Raw genomic sequence first — 18618 nt, forward strand, 5'->3', positions numbered from 1 at the left:
AAGCATGATACAGCCACCACTATGCTTCACTGTGGGGATAATGATCTTTTGGTGATGCACAGTTTTGTTTTTGTGCAAAGAGTCTGAGTTTGCATCTGAGTGGTCAGCACAGGTATGGGACATTTCAGATGCCCACCTGCTCTGCATCGTCATCACCAGTTATGTACCTTATCAAAAGAATAATGCCCTTGTGGATAGGAGTGAAGATCTGGATGGGCTAACCAGATAATGCATATGATATACATATATATGTAGTCTTCCAATGCATCTCTCAAACATCAGTAGTAACCTGTTTGCATTTCTTTCCTGTGCAGGTGCATCCACCTTGTGAAAGTGACATGGCTTCACGAGCAGGAGAACGACAAGTGAGAGTGTGGGTGTGTGGCCATTCCTACATTCACTGGGCTGCCAGGCATGCCTCCAGAAGTGAAAACCACTACAAAAACCACTACAACTTGATCTTCCCCACATCTAGTGTGAAGGTATACTGGATTGCAAGAAGACGTATGCATTGGAGCAGACTTCTGCAGTTGTTGGAAGAAAATTGTTCCATCTACCCTGAGCCTGACATTCTTGTGCTGCACATTGGAGGGAATGATGTCATCACTCACCCACTCAGTAGGCTATGGTTTTAAATCAGAACAATTTTTGAACACCTGCAGTCATGGTGGCCACTTTGTCATTTTGTGTGGTCTGACATAATTCCTCGCCAGGTATGGAAAACAGCAGTGCACAAGGCCAGACATTTACAGAATGGGTTCATGCATGGCTGCATGCACAGGATCGGTGGATCAACAATCTGCCATGACAGCATCACCGCAGAAGATGTTCACCTTTTCAGAAGTGATGGGATTCACCTAACTGAGGATGGCATTGCGTTGTTCTTGACTGACTTCCACAATGGTGTAATGACAGCTATGCATGATAAATTGGTAACATGCAGCTAGTGAGAGTGAATGGAAAACAGCCATGACTAAGTAGGACCAGAATGGTAAGTAAAACTCTACAGTTATATTTTATGAACACTGTTATCACTACTTACAACACAGGAAAAGAACTGCTAGGGAACTTGTACACATGGTGGGTAGCCATTTATTTTCAGATTGTAAAAGAACTATCTGTATGCTGTGCCCAGGTACAGATAACCATTTGATTATAAACTGTGTTATGTAAATTATGATGTTTTTCTTAGTTTGGCAAATAACTGTGTCAGGGAGCTGGTGAACATGCTGAGTAAGAACAACCGTTTGAGGAGAGTGCTATCACGTACAAGAGAATATGTCAATAACCATCCTGCAATAATTTTTTTTCTGCTTTTATCAGTCATGTGTATAACTTAGATTACAAGAAGGGCTAAGTAATACAGAAGTGTTATAAAACTTTTACAGCACTACTCCTGGCTTCTCCTGACAGATGGTAATGATGCATTGCTCAAAAGGCTATGTGGAGCAATTATCACCTTGGTAAGAGCATGCAGAATCTTGCAGTCAAGACATGCAGGCATACCTCGCAACTGTACAGATTTTCACAGAATGTCCAGATTTTTGGTGTGTTCCTCCTAAAATCTGTACCTTTCTGGCAAATAGCCGAGGACTGAAGTCATTAAATAATGACAGACATTTGAGTTTAAGACTCCACATCCTTCAGAAAATTCATGCTACTGAAGAAATTAAATCAAATATTTTATTATCAATAAAACATACATCATTTACACAATACTGAAAGTTTTTAATTGGAAATGCTTGCACAGAGCATTCTTAACTCCAGATAGAATTACTAAAATTAATTCTTCCACAAAAGGAATATGTTGGAGGTGTGAGCAAATATACAATGCAGATTGGAATCACATTTTTTCGACTGTTAAAATTAAGCCATTTTGGAATGGTATTAAAAACTTTTTACAAGCTTTATTTAAAGAACTGTTTAACTTATCTAAAGCTCTAGTATTATTAAATGTAAATGAAGGTCCTTATTTGAATGTAACACCCAAAACCAACCTCCTGCACGAGGACTATTACACCGCTCCAATTTCAAATAGGATCCATAAAAACATGTTGAGCCAGCAAACTGTGATCTGAAAAAGACATTTATTGATTATAATAGCATAAAGACAAGTAACCAGACCGGTTACCTGTGGGTCCTTTTACAATGGACAAACATCTCGTCCTCTCAGGCTGAGAATCTCTGAACATGTAAGTAACATTAAAAATAAAAAAGTTAACAATGCTTTGTATAAACATTGTTTGGCACACAAAACTGCAAAATTTACTTTCATGATCATTGATGTTGTTAAGGGTAACAAATCTAACAAAACTGGATGGCATCTATTTTAGATTCTAAAGAAAAGAAATGGATTGTAAAGCTAGGTGGATTATTCCCACCTGGCCTTAATGAGCAATTTTGAAAATGAACCAATGGAGTTGCACTTGAATGTATTTAAACAGTAGCATTTGACTTTTCTGGTTCACACTGATGAAGGCTGTGTTTTTTACCAGCCAAAACCGGTCTGGTTACTTGTCTTTATGCTATTATAATCAATAAATGTCTTTTTCAGGTCACAGTTTGCTGGCTCAACATGTTTTTTTGGATCCTCATTTGAATGTGTCAAATATTTATCTAGTATGGACAATACTTGCAATCTAAAGGGACTGTATAACAAGAAGGTGGAATATAAACACAATACTGACTTTGGAAGACTTATACAGCCTACTGAAGACCACAGCATTGTTGGAAATTAAAATTAAAGAATTAAGGATTCATCCTAAGCCATTTATTAACAATCCATGAAAAAAAGTCTTATCATTGACTGACATTTTACAATAACTGAACAGATGCACTCTGATGACTGGATTGTTATACCTATAAAGTAATTGTATATATTGAGCTCTGTTATAGTGTCCGGCTGATGTAAATAATGTAGTTATTTAAGATGTTATATACAAATACTATGGAATTTATTCAGCTGTATTTGAAAAATAAAACATTTTGAGAGAAAAGAAAATTCATGCTAATGCAAAACCTATTATTCTATCAACTTTCTAAGTCTGTAAGAGCAATATTTAAAATCTGTCCATATTTGCCCCCCCCCCCCCCCGTTTTATTTTTTTTTATTTTACATTTGTTAACCGGGGGTGTCTACTGAGCCGAAATGGCCCTTTTTCAGCAGAGGCCCGGGGAGAAAAGCTCCACAAAGAAAAATTACAGACACATTTAGTTATTTAGACATGATCAGTATACACACAAATTACAAGAGACATGTTTTTACAATGGTATGCGGCACATAAACAGTTACAGTGGAGAGAACAAACAAAAAAATATTAATTTTAAAAATAAAGGTAATTAATAGATTTGTGGTGTACAGCTGAAATTTGGAACATAGGCAGAATGCATACATAGTACACAGGTACAGTGCATACATTGTAGATTAGCCAGTGTTTGCAAGTAAGATTGAAAACTATTATCAAGTGCTCTAGATTTAGTATGTATATGTTATCCACTTTCACTAGCCTGGGGAGCAATCATGGCACTGCCAACTTTCCTTGAGATGTTGCCTGATGAGGTCTTTAAAGGAGGCTTTGGATGATGTGTTTTGAATGCTAGTAGGGACAGAGTTCCATTTGTTAGCCACTGAACTACTATATAGTGCATCTCCAAAGCTATTGTAGCTGTTGGTGACTTCTAGTAGTAGTTTGCTTGATGATCTAAGAGGCCTTTTGGCTGTGTGATGTACTAGGTTTTTGAGGGCAGGACACTTATTGGGGAGGTAATAGATAGAATGACAGAGGCAGAGTTGATTGTAGGTTAGGAGGTTGGGCAGTTCAAGCCAGTGGAGCTGTCTTAAAGCAGTACAGTGATGAGTTCTATATGAGCAATTTGCAGCAAAGCGGGCAATTCTGTTATAGCAGGCTTCCATTTTGCTTAGTTCAGTTTTGTTGAGATTAGTCAGAATGGGAGATGCATAGAGTACGGTGGACAGAAGTTGGGAGCGAGCAATATCTGATCTTGTGTTGTTGGTAAGAAATGGTTTGATATGGTAGAGTGACCCCAGTTTGGCATGTACTTTTTTAATAGTTAAGTTAAGATGACTATCAAATTTTAGGTGGGATTCTATGGTTATTCCCAACAGCTTAGGTTGTGCCACTGGAGCAACTGGAGTAGATAGTGAATTGACTGTTAGTGTTTTTGTTAGAACTGGTTATAATCATAAGCTGAGTTTTCTTTGGATTGAGGATAAGTTGGGCTTTGGTAAGGTAGTTTTCAACGTTAGAGAATGCTAGTTGAGTTGTTTGCAGGAGGGTGGGAATGTTTTGTGCAGCACAGATTAAGGTAGTGTCATCTGCATACTGAATTATAGATGCATCTATAGGCTATATATATATATATATATATATATAGATCCATCACTTTAGGCTTTGTCCAGATTTTTTGCTCTAAGAGGTTGAGAGGTATGCATGCAGGTGAATATCACATTATTGATGCAGTTGCAGTATAACATTGAGTCATTAGCACTTGTCAGGTAAAGTCATTGACACCTGTCACTGTTATTCACATTACTAAAAATCATTATCACATTGCAGGTACAGGTGTGGGACACTCCATATATTTATGACTGCTACAGGTATTTTTCATATTGAGTTATAAAAGTCTGGAACTTGTCATCTTCATGACAGTTTTAATACTTACAAGAAGGAAAACAAACTTTGTATGGTGTACACATATCACAGTCTGGTTACAGTTATAATTATGACAGCTATGATTTATTTTCCTATTTTGCTAAATAACTGTCAGGGAATATGTCATCAGGGTAAGTGTTACCTCATTTTGAAGGCAGTATTATTAGTTACAGGCTGGAAAAAGAACTGTGAGTGTATGCTGGACAAATGTACATATATCACATTTTGTTTAGGACTTCGGTTATGAGAATTATGATATTGTTTCATATTTGGTGAATAATTTTGTCAATGAACATGTCAGCATGCTAACTAGCATCTTATTTTGAAGACAGCATTAGTACTTACAAGATATAAAAAGAACTGTATCTGTATGCCATGCACACGTCCAGATATCACAGTTTGTGTGGGATTTAGGTTATGGAAATTATACTTTTTTCATATTTCAGTAAATAACTTTGCTAGGGAACATGTACTTGTGCCAAGTGATACTTCATTTTGAAGACAGTGTTAGTCTTTACAACATGATAAAACAACTGTGTCTGTATGCTGTACACACATACAGATATCAAAGTTTGTTTAGGACTTTGTTTATGGAAATTATGACTTTTTACATATTTTGGTAAATAACTTTGCAAGGGAGCATGCCAATGTCCCAAGTAATTCCTCATTTTGAAGACAGTATTATTCCTTATAACATGGCAAAAGAACTGTGTCTACATGCTGTACACATGCACAGATATCACAGTTCATTTAGTCTTGTAGGATTATGAAAATTATACATTTGCAATATTTCTCACTATTATGCCCATAACTTTCCAAGGGAGCATGGTGATGACAGAAATGATGCATCATTTTGAAGCTGACATTGAGCCACACAACGTGTACACTGATATGTAGTCTCTATCTGTTACAGCTGTTGAGATATTGTGCTTTGTTTATTTATCAGTTATGAGAAATATAATATTAATCATATTTCTGTGAATATCTCCATAATGGAGCATCACACAGTAATGGTTAAGGTATGATTTCAAATTAATTACAAATTGTATGGGTCTACATAGTACATTCACCAAGATATTGTGATTTGTTGTACCACAAAATTAAAAAATATGCACAATATCGAATTCCTTGGCAAATATTTAATAATGACTTACATACACACTATCAACGTTTGCACTGTTGGAAAGGACAGTGTCTGCTGAACAACTTACACATTTACATTTTTAGTCTAGCTATTATGGTTAAAGAGTTATGAACATTTGTTTTCTGTATGGTATTACAAATGGATTATCTGAAAATAAGCTCAGGCTGCACTGTTGTTCCTATGGTGGACGTAAGCAGGCAGCATTTTCTGAGCTGCTCCGGAGTGAATGAGTTAACAGTGTAAAAAATGTATTGTTTGCTGCAGCTTTAAGTAGTTAATTGCACTGTATTACATGGTACCTGTTAGTTACAGGGCTGTTGTAGGTAGTTTTTGTAGTCTTGTTACACTTGAGCTCCAAACCAGCTATTCTAAATAAAGAAGGTGTTCTTCTGCACCCTTCTAACAGAAGTATGCTGATCTAACCTGTCTGAGTTGGGGATTATTGACGGAAGGCTTGTTGTGTGCTTTCCTGTTTGGTAGTTAGCTTAAAACTTGTTTTTTCTTTGCTAATATTTAAGCTTCACATTTGTGTGGTGCTGTTCTTCACACAGCAGCAGTAAGCAGTGCCCTGTATAGACGCAAAAGCCTAGAAACTCAGTTTTTCCCTAAAGAGCTATCAGTGAAACCCTTCCAAACTTTTCTGTTGCTCTAGGAGCAACTCAGTTGTGCACTGAGCAGTGTTGCCTTATTGATCAACCTTAGCCTAGACAAAGTAGAAGTCCCTCATGTAGAGTCAGCACTACCACACTGTCCTATCAAATTAACCCATTCTCTTACCTTATAAAAACATACACTAAGAGCCTGCTATCATGGACTGGTAGTTTCCCATCATCTCTCCTGCCAGTCTGATAGATCTAGCCATCCTGAGGCAATGTAGCAATTGTCTCATAGGTTCATAGATTAGTACTAAGCTAACTGCCCTTGTGAGCCATTTTAAGCCTAGCCAATTACCCCATGTGAGAATCAAACCCTGCACCTTGACTCTGTAAGGTAAACACCGTAACCATACCAGCCTCCCACCCACTAAGCGTCAGTCCTGAGTCTTAAACCTAGGAGCCCATACACCATAGTCAAAGCAATTAACCAGTAAGCCATGTATACAACACTTACTCCTGAAACAAACACTATGTGAGAGATGTAATTACACTATGAAATTGCAGGGAAAAATATCACATAAGGATAAATTGAATGCTAAACAGGTTGTCAGCACACACACACTTCTCACACTAAATAAGGACATGACACATAGACCCACATATGCGGAGGAACTCACCGGTAACCTACAAAAAGATCAGAGGCCTTTCAAAAGGAAACAACTTGTACACATAACAATGCAACAAACAGCCACAACACATAACACACACCCACACCAGTATCATAACAAATAAGTCCACAAGGCATAACACCACAAAACCTAATGAATTGGTCATAGGTGACTCAATTGTAAGATGCATGAATATTCCCCTCACTAGGCTGGATAAGAAGCAGGTTACGGTTAACTGCCCGTCAGGCGCCAAAATCCGTTAATTCACTCAAGTGCTCCGGGGATCCAGTTTTGGTGTCCTGCAGATTACAAGAGCAACAGGAAGGAGAAAGAGATACTCGAAGTGCCTCCATTTTGATTTGTTCATAATTTACTGCTCTCTGCACTTGTTTTTTTGTTTTTAATTTATCTGCATCTATTTAAACTGTATTTGCCTTAATATTGCTACACACTTAAGTGTGCTAGCTTGTACTGCATTTAAAGTGTTTTTGCTACTGTTTTAACTGCTTTTCTACAAAAAAAAAAGTTCTAAGCTTGTTTCCCTGCTTTCCTATAATAAGTCTAATCCAGATACAGATTTGCTATATCCAGGACTGTTTTGTAAGTTTCTGAGCCCCCCCCCCCCCAGACCTTTCTGAGTTGGAGGGAAGCCTTCTAGCTTATCAGAGGGAGTGATAAGCACTAGGTAGCCTATCTACCAGAAGAGGAGTGGTTTCTGGTCCAGAAATTGGAATTTATTGGCCGTTTGGGCAGTTTTGTTATCCCTTTCAACTTTCTGGTTTAGAAGTCCATATTTGCGTGGGTTTGCACTCCGCGCAGTGGCGCTCAGTTGAGGTAAACTATTACCAGTGCCAGAATGTCTGGTCTTCAATTTTTCTCTTAGAATGTGCTTGTTCTTTTACTTCTTGCACTTCAAGTAGCATAATCAGCTAGCACTTTAACAGGCTTTTGTAGCATTTGTTGTAGCACACTTAGGTGCTACCAGCACAAGCTGTTTCTATGAAGTAACAGCAGCAGTACTTATTAGTTATGACCACCCCTCCTGATATGATTGTAGGGCAATTTCTTGTGCTTTCTTCTGCTAACCCGGTGCACTTGGGCATTCTGAGACAGTGTGGCAATTGTCTAATGTACACAGACAACCCTCTCCTCTTACCTCCCAACACTCATACATGTGAGAGATGCACTTATATTACCAAACTAGAAGCAGTGCACACTCCAACCAAGACCAGACTAGCTGGTCAAGAGGAGAAGGTCAACATCTGCAACTCACTACATAGAACATCCAACCATCACAACCCACATATAGAAACACAAACCATGCACCCACCTTCATGGAGGCTTTCAATAAAAATGTTCCCAAACAACAGAGACCCCCCCCCAAGACAGAAAAAGACTCGACCACCACAACACAACACCAACCCCAGAACACATAGCTCACCATCAAAGTGTGCCCCTCAACCTGAGCCCTTAAGGCAAAACACTTTGCCCAAAGTATTAATCATAGGAGACTCAATTGTGAGGCACACTGATGTCCCACTCACTAGGTTGAACAAGGAGAAGGTGAAAGTCAGTTGTCTATTACGTGCCAGGATCCGCCACATAACACATGCACTCAGGTCACTCCACAAGTACAAATATAACTCAGTCATTGTCCATGTGGGTGTGAATGACCTGAGACGTACCTCCCTGGACTACATGAAAAGAGATGTGATGGAACTCTCGGATTATGTGCCCCAGGCAGGTAGGACCCTAGCCCTGAGCAGTATTCTACTGTCACCCAGAATGATACCACAGTACGAGCAGAAAATGATTGACTTCAACAACTGGCTACGTTTCTGGTGTCATTCTAAGGGGATCCAGTATCTGTCTGTCTCAGACGACATGATCAACAGACTTTGTGGTTTGCCAGAGATGGCCTGCATTCGTCACCCCTGGGATTCCGGGTACTGGCTAAGGCTCTTGCCACCCCTATAGTGCCTTTTTTAGGCAGTGTTGCAAAGACTAAAATTCCACAGTAACAGCTACAAACAAATGTAATATAAGGGTCATGCTGATCAATGCTAGAAGTCTAAATCCCAAGATGCACTCGCTCAAAGCTCTCCTCAAAATGGAGAATGTCGACATCTGTGCTGTAATGGAAACCTAGTTTAAAGAGGCAGAAAGCACCCCTGCGCTCCCAGGCTACAACTCATTCCATACCTTTCAGCTCCAGAATATGGCTGGAAGTTCCAAAGGTGGTGGTGTCTCCATATTCTTAAAGCATACACACACCTCTAGACTGGTAGCCCAGCATAATGCATCCCAGACACTTTAGGTACAACTAACACTGGGTAAGATGGCGATACAAGTCATAGCCTGCTACAGAACCCCAAACATATCCCTAGACTCTCACTCTAAGTTCCTAAGCACCCTGGAATCCATCAAGGTCCAACCCAATACTCTCATACTGGGTGATTTCAACTACCCTTCCATCAACTGGGAAAACTATTCAAGTACCAATGTACAGGCCCAACGCTTTCTGGAATTTATCAATTCCAATGCCCTGGACCAGCTCTTTCTGACCCCCACTAGAGGAAGCAACATCCTCGACCTGGTTATCATCAACATGGGAGATCGTTGCCTTACACCTATAATCAATTCCTCCCTAGTTAAATCTGACCACAAACTGATCATCATGGAAATATTCATCTCACCTACAACTCCCACTAAGGTGACCACCCTGAAAAACTTCTCTAAAGCTGACTTTGGGCTCCTAAAAACAGAGGTGGCTAACTTCTCGGCACCCATGCCAATGGAAAATACCTGCATGACTGCCAAATCATACACTAATGCACTGTACGAGCATGTACACAAATGCATGGACCTTGCCATACCAAATAGAACTAAGACGCTCTCCTCCTAAAAAAGGAAGCCAATCTGGTGGTCCCCAGCCATGAATAAACTCTACAACAGAAGGAAGAAACTGTTGCAGAAAAAAATGTAGTCACAAGACTGGAAAACCCCCCTTATCAGTCTCAACAAAAAGCTGAGATCTCTTATCAAATCCTCTAAAGCCAACTATGAAGGCAGAATTGCAGCTGCACCAAAAACAAGCACAAAGCCTTCTTTAGCTATATCAAAAACCGCCAAGGCAATACCCAGATTTGTTCTGAGTTATTGCACAATGGCACCTCCTATACTGAGCCAACAGATATAGCCAACATATTGGTTGACAGATTCAGTGCTAACTTTACCCCCCCCCCCCAAGGGCCCTACCACAATACCAAAAGAAAGCCTGGTACCCACCATTTCTGTGGCACAGGTAAAAGCTGATTGTCCAAAGTCAAGAAGAGAGCATCCAGGGGTCCTGATACTATTCCTGGCTGCATCTCACATAAGCTACAAAACAAAATGGCACCACATCTGTGTGCCCTTTTCAATCACAGCCTTACCTCAGGCTATGTCCCTAACGAATGGTGCACTGCTACAGTCATCCCGCTCCATATAGGGAGAGCAACTACAGACCCTGGGAACTATTGCCCCATTAGCCTGATGCGTCTGGTATGCAAAGCTATGGAGCGCATCATCATGGACCTGCTTAACAAAGATATAGGTAATCTCCAAACTCTTGACCCCACACAGTTTGTCTTTGTCAAGGGGAGATCCTGCCTGCTGAACCTGGTTGACTTCTTCAAGGCAGTCACCAAGGCTGTGGATGAGGGTAAGACAGTGCAGGCAGCCTACCTCGACCTGGCCGAGGCCTTTAATACCATTCTCCACTCAGGTATCATTGATAAACTCACCAAACTAGGCATCAATCCTTCCATCACTAGGTGGGTTGCAAATTGGCTCACAGATAGGACCCATAGAGTCAAAGTTGCAGATTCCAAGTCAGACTGTCAACCAGTCATGAGTGGAGTCCCACAGGGCTCGGTCCTGGACCCTCTCCTGTTTGGCATCTACTTCTCAGAAGTCCAGGCCAACACAGAAGGACTCTGGCTGACCAAGATCATTGATGACTGCAAGCTAGGAGTCATTAACTCTCCCAGTGATGCAGACATCCTACAAAAGGGCCTCTGAGACCAATGACTGGTGTCAGAACTATGGCCTGAAGCTTAACGCCAAAAACTGCATTATCATCCCCTTTGGAAAAAACTCAGTTCCCATGAATTACCACGTTGATGGGCACCCACTGAATGCTGAAGAGGGCATAAGAGATCTGGGCAGGTCGACAGCCACCTCACATTCGACCACCACATTGCCAATATGGTCAGAAAGTCCTTCTATCAGGCACATCTTATAACCAAAGGTTTTGCATCCAGGAAGAAAGAGGTCATCATCCCTCTCTACTCATCCCTCATTAGACCAATCATGGAATATAACGCCCATTTGGAAGGTACCTGACCAGACACCTACAACAGCTGGAGAGGCCATAAAAGTACCTCACAAAAAGAATCCTAGGCCTTAAACACATATCTTACATAGACAGACTCAAGAAACTTCAACTGTTCTCAATCTCTTATCGTCTACTTAGAGGTGATCTCTGCTTGACTTACAAAGCCATGTCCAACCTAGTCCTACTCAAAATGCTACACCTAAAGAAATCCCAGTCCCCCCATGCCACATACTCCAGAGATCACAACTTCATTACCACAATTAATAGAACATGCTGGAGGGACAGATTCCTCTCCCAGACTGCCTATACTCTGGAATAGGTTTCCCATTCATGCCAAGCAGAGCACCTTGCGGGCCCTCTTCAAGAGAAATCTTGATGAGTGGATGGGTAACAAAGTTCACCCCAGGGATCACTCCAGTTGCCATACTGGATAGGGGCACTGTGAACTAACATCAGGTGACATGGTGCCTGGGCAATTTTTTTGGGCTAGGCTTGTAAAGGCACCAGGGCCATTAGCCTATTATACACCTATGGACCTATGAACCACAAGTACTGGTATGACTCCATCATAGTCCATGTGGGCATAACTGACTTGAGACATACCTCACTGGACTATATGAAGAGAGACATGGCTGAGCTCTCAGACTATGTCACAGGCAAGTATAACCCTAGTTTTAACCGCATTCTACCTTCTCCAAGGATGATGCCACAATACAAACAAAAAATGACTGACTTTAACAACTGGCTTAACTTATGATGCCAGTCCAAGGGGATCCAGTTTCTGTCAGCCTGGGAAGACATAGTAGACAGGCCATGCTGCTTTGCCAGAATGGTCTGCACTGGTTTCTTGTAGTCTTTCAGATACTGGCAAAGGCATTAGCCACCTCTCTTGTGCATTTTTAAGGCAGTATCAAAATAACCAACCTCCCAACATAACAAAATTCTGTCTAGATAAACTCAATGTACTGTTGCTAAATGTTAGGAGTCTAAACAAGAAACTGCACTCCCTGGAAGCAGTCCCCCCTTTTGAAGATGATGACATCTGTGTAATCACAGAGACATGGTTCAAAGGCATGGAAAGCACCCTGGCTGTGCAGGGCTACAATGCCTTCATTATGTTCAAACCACAAATTGAGCATGAAAGAACCAAAGGAGGAGGTGTATCCATCTTCATTAAGGATAAGCACACCTCGAGCCAAATAGTATGACTCTCGAGTTACTTCATGTCCAATTAACTATAGGCAAAGCCCCCTACCACATCACAACTAGCTAAACGTCCCCCACTCACACACCTGGACTTACTGTAGTCACTTGTCATATAGCCCAAAATGTTACTCATGGGTGATTTTAATTATCCGACCATCGACTTGGAAACATGCACAACCACAAACCACAAAAGAAGTTCTTGGACTTTGTCAATTCAAATGCTCTGGAAGTAGTCAGCATGCCCTCAAGAGGATCAAATGTCCTGGACATAGTACTTGCTAACATGAGAGCGCATTGCACCCCTACCTCCCTCCATGTGATGTCCTCCCTGGTAAGATCAGACCATAAATCAGTCTCACTCGATGTAATAATAAGGCTAGACACCCCACCAAGCTCAAAAATGCTTAAGAATTTTTCAAAGACAAACTACCTCTTACTAAGTGATGGTATATGAAGTTACAAAGCCCCCTCAAATGAAGATAACATGGACTCCTATGCAGAGGTATACACCAATGGCCTGTATAACCACTTAGGCAGTTGTATAGAATCGGCTGTACCTGACCGGATTAAATCTAGATCTTGCAGAAAAAAAACAACCCACCCCGGCGGACCCCTAGTATAATCCAGCAATACAACAAGAGAAAGCAACTAATGTCTAAAAACAAGAGGGAACTGGCTCAGCACTGGAAGAAATCCCTCTCTAGTTTAAACAAACAACTAAGAGATCTTGTTAAGTCCTCCAAAGGTAATTATGAAGCAAAAATAGCCTCCCTAGCTAAGGATAATCACAAGGCATTTTTTAACTACATCTGAAATCTAAAAGGAATTCTCAGCTATGTGCAGAACTGGTTGTGGATGGCACCATCCATGCTCAACTGGAGCTAACAGCCAACCTGCTAGCTGACATATTTGGAGAAAATGACACCCCCAACCCTCCAGTCATCCAGCAAAGTACACCTGCCAACATTCATCAGTGTATTATATCAAGAGAACAGGTCATCTCAATGCTCTCCAAGACAAAAAAACATGGCACAATGGGACCAGACAACATCCCAAGGTTGCTTTTTTAAACAACTTAAAACATGACCTAGCAGACCCACTTGGATCCCTGTTTAACCACAGCCTGAGAACTGGCTATGTTCCAACAAAAAGGAAAATAGCAACAGTAATCCCTCTGCAAAAATGGGAACCATCAACCAGCCCTGGGAATTATAGGCCCATAAACTTGACTAGTCACATCTATAAGGCCACTGAAAGAATCATTATGGACCTAAGGGGTCCTAATGGATAGATGAAAATTCAGCAAGCAAAGGAGAGTAGTAGTGCTGAAAGTGAATTCATCCTCAAGTCTTGGTGAGCACCTTCACAAGGTGGACCCTGTTTTTCACAAAATCTCACCCAGGCGAAACTGATATATAGACTGTATTTATATAGCATATATCATGGACAGAAGTAAGTAAAAAAAAAAAAGATAGATGGGTGCACAAGACCCGGGATAAAAGAAGTACCCAATCCTGGTAGACGCATTGGTGCTAGGACTGGAAAAAATGACCGTGTAGAATCCTCAAATCATTCCAACAATGGGGTCAGGCCAGGCCCAGGAGAGAATGGCCCCTCTGTTGTAGAAGGAAGTAGCAGTGCACAAGAATCACAAAAACTGATTGGCCAAAGAAGAGCCATATAGACGACAGAGTGGACTATTGAGGATAAGAAAGAAATCATGTATTGTTATTATGTAAAAAGCCCAAAATTTCCAAATATGATACACAAAACAATTAAAAGAGGAATTAGAGGAAAGAAAAATACTTTTGCAGGAAAAACTGTCAGAAGCTTCAAACAAAAATTTGTGTTCATTAATACAACAGATTTTTGAAAAACAGTATATAGATTAAGAAACTTTGATCTGTTTGGAAAAAGAAGCAACTGAGGAAGTGTGAAAATATAAACAACAAAACCTAGAGATATATGAAAAATATAAAAAAGAAATATGGACATGGGAAAGAAAGAGAGATTTGATGTGGTGCAATATTTATGCAAAGGAGAAAGCCAAGTTAACTAATACAGAAAAGGCAGTCTCAAAGATATTCAAAGAGAAATACAGGCAAAGGCATTCAGATATGGAAACTTTCATGATAAAAAATTAATATCACAAAGCTGTAATGTGGAAAAGAAGATTAGTAAAGCAGAAGTTAAAGAAATAGAAGTTGAAGTTATGGAGTGTCTGCAAAGTGAAGGATTTAATGTAGAAGGTCTAACACAGACAATATCACAGTATGATGGAGTGAGTCCACAGAATAAGGAAAATCAAGAAGATCAGGAGACGTGAAGAAGAATTATGGACATGGGAAAAGAAAAGAGATTTAATATGGTGCAATATTTATGAAAAGGAGAAAGCAAAACTAACCAATACAAAAAGAGCAGCACCAAAGATATTTGAAGAGAAATACAGACAAAGGAATCTGGAGATGGAAAACTTTACAATACAAGAAATAAGAAGACAAAGAGGAAAAGGAGAAAAGGAGATGGAGAAGTGAAAGAAACAGAAAATGAGGTTATAGGGCACCTGCAAAGTGAAGGATTCAGTGTAGAAAATCCAATACAGAAAGCACCACAACAGGATAAACCAATGGATATCCAAATTAAGGGGAAGCCAGTGGAACAGGAAGCAATTGGTCAGGTGCCATATCAAGATATTTTGGAGCCTTCCACAGGAAACCAGTATAAACATTCACTTGAAGCTAGACAGCAAGGAAAGGGACAGGAAACTGTGGAAACGCTGATGCAGTTAATGTTGAGGAGGGATAGGCTAGTGAGTTCCCATATGACAGAACAACAGAAGACACAGGATGAAACTGAACAGAATGTGCCACAGGAAGATGCAATAGAACTTTCTATAGAATGCCCGCAGAAAACAAGGGATGTGCCCTCAGTTTAGAAGAAAATGAGCTAAGAGAAGAGTTGCTTGATTTAATGGACATGTAGATATATTAAGATCAATGAGAGAAATAGAATGCAATAGGTCAATAAAACCCTAAAAGTAAGAAGTCTACTAAAACAAATGACTGTAGTAATTAGGACTGTCCATAGAGATCCATGTCATATAACAGAAATAAACAGGATATATTACTGTGCTGCTGAATTAACAACTGATAAAGTTCTACCACAAGATCACAGGGTGGTGAGGGTTAGGAAGGGGGGAAATCAAATATCACTACAGAAGTATTGAATAGAGAAAACTATAAAGCAATTAAAACAAGAAGTGTCACTGTTAGAAGATTACAGAAGATGGAACAGATCAACAAAAATACTAAGAAAGATAGACATGATAAAAGCAATGTGCAGTATTAGAACAGACCAGGATCTATCATGCACTATCACAAATAAACCAACAATTTCAGCACAGGCAGAAAAACTTAGAAGATACACAGATAAATATAAGGAAAAAGTACAAAATAAGCAATTTATTGATGACCCAAAAAAAGTTTTATAGAGAACTGGGAAATAAGGTAAAAGAAACTGAAAGACCACCAAAAAAAGAGGAAGTAGATTAATTTTGGAGAAGTATCTATGAAGATCCTGTGGAACATAACAAAGATGCTAAATGTATAGAAGAAGTAAAAGAAAGAATAAGAAGTTTAAAGGTACAGGATATTAAATAGGATGAAGCAACAGCCAGAGAGATTGAAACAAGTTTAAGAAAAGCCTCTAACTGGAAAACTCCATGCCCAGATGCAGTACCTAACTTTTGGTTAAAAGTATTAACATCTTTGCATGGGGAATTAGCCATGAGTAAAAACTATTTATATGCGCACACTGAACAGACACCACACTGGCTAACAGGCAAAACAATGCTCTTACTTAACAGTGAACCCACAAGCTATTCTGAAAACTACAGGCCAATAACTTGCCTTCCGACGATGTATAAACTAAATACGGGAATTGACGCTGACAGAGTTTATAGTCATTTAGAAGAAAATTCAATTATGGCAGTAGAACAAAAGGGCAATAAAAGAAAGTCATATGGAACAAAGGATCATTTGTTGTTAAATAATGTTATAGTGGAGAACTGTAAAAAGGGGAATAATCTAAGTATGGCATGGACTGACATAAAAGCATTTGATAGTATCCCACATTCATGGATAAAAGAGTGCTTAAAAATGTATAAGATACAACCTACACTGACTACATTACAGTGACCATGAAACAATGGCAGACCACTTTGCAATTAAGCCATGATAAAGGACAGATTATTAACCCAGGGATAAAAATTCAAAGGGGGATATGTCAGGGTGACTCTCTGTCACCGTTGCTATTCTGCCTTGCCATTAATCCATTAAGCTGTTTACTTAACAGCTTAGGCCATGGCTACAATTTGGCTCCTAGAAAACAACAAAGTCTAATGACTTCTCATCTTCTCTTTGTCGATGATTTAAAACTGTATAGCTCATCAGATGAGGAACTGAAAGCACAGCTGCAGGTTGTCAAATCTTTTTCAGATGACATTATAATGTCATTTGACCTTGATAAATGTGCAAAAGCAACATTTAAAGCAGGAAAAACTACAGCACCAGGAAAACATCAGCTTGGGACAAGAATGTGATATAAAAGAACTTGAGCAAGAGGGAGTGTATAAATACTTGGGAATTGATGAAGGATCAGCAATAAAACATGAACAAATGTGAATAAAACTCAGTAAGGAATACTTTAGAAGACTTAAATGAATCCTGAGAACAGCATTGACACCTTGGAACAAGATCCAAGCTATAAATCAATTTGCTCTTCCTGTCCTAATGTACAGTTTTGGAGTGACTGACTGGCCCCAAAAAAGTGCTGGATAGATTAGATATTAAAACAAGAAGGATGCTTCATGCTCACTAAATGATTTATAAAAATAAGTGTATACCAAGATTATATATTTCCCATTCCAAAGGAGGGATGGGTCTCTTTGAAATTGATTTAGCATAAGCATATCCACCTCAAGCAGGAATGGAAATCAAACCAGAAGTAGATAAAAAACAGGCAGCAACTGAATGTGCAAAAAAACAAAAGAAAGAATATAAGATGAAGGACCAGATGAGAAGGCAAGAAATGTGGAAAAAGCATACAGTAAATATAGTTGCAAGTATAGAAAACTTCTGGAAGAGCCTCATGTTGATTAGGAATGAACGCAGGAATGGTTAAGGTGAGGCGAATTCAAACCAGAAGATAAAAGGTTAATACTGGTGGCCGAAGATAGTGGGCTGCGTACACGCTGGTTTACACAGTCCACTGAACATGTGGGAGAAACAGACAAATGTAGGTTTTGTAAAACTGAATTGCAAACAGTCGCACACCTCGTTGAAGTTGCTGAAAAACACTGGAAACATGAGCCACAAAGCATCACAGAAAATTATGAAGTCTACATCACGTGGGATCATCCATTACCAACAGTTCAAAAGACAGATGCTAGAAAACTGGATATAGTGGTCTAGGAAAAGAAGACAGAAGTAGCATTGATCTTTGAAATTGCCACACCCAGTTACTACAGTGCCCTGCGCACAGAGAGACACAAAGTTATAAAATATCAGGATATGCAAGCAGAAACGAGAGCAATGTGGAATAAAGATACCCAAATAGTTCCAATAGTAGTAGGAGCAAAAGGTCTTATAAAAAAAGAGCCTAAAATCTTATTTAGATACACTACCAATACATGTAACTCCATACGAATTACAGGAGTCATTACTGGGCACATTGCGGATGCTGCGAAGAGCACTTTTGGCGGACATCAAAGAGTGAAACAATACTAATTTCATGAACTCTAATCATACTTTGACTTAGGAATGGGGTCCATTCCTGTCATGGTATCAGAAACCCAAAAACAGTTGGAGAAATTAAAAAGGGAGAGACCTTATTAACAAGGACATAGGTGATCTCCAAAGTCTAGACCCAACCCAGTTCGGATTTGTTAAAGGCA

This window comes from Protopterus annectens, chromosome 3.part0 (assembly GCF_019279795.1).
Source record: "Protopterus annectens isolate FY-2018-M chromosome 3.part0, PAN1.0, whole genome shotgun sequence".
NCBI lineage: Eukaryota > Metazoa > Chordata > Ceratodontiformes > Protopteridae > Protopterus > Protopterus annectens.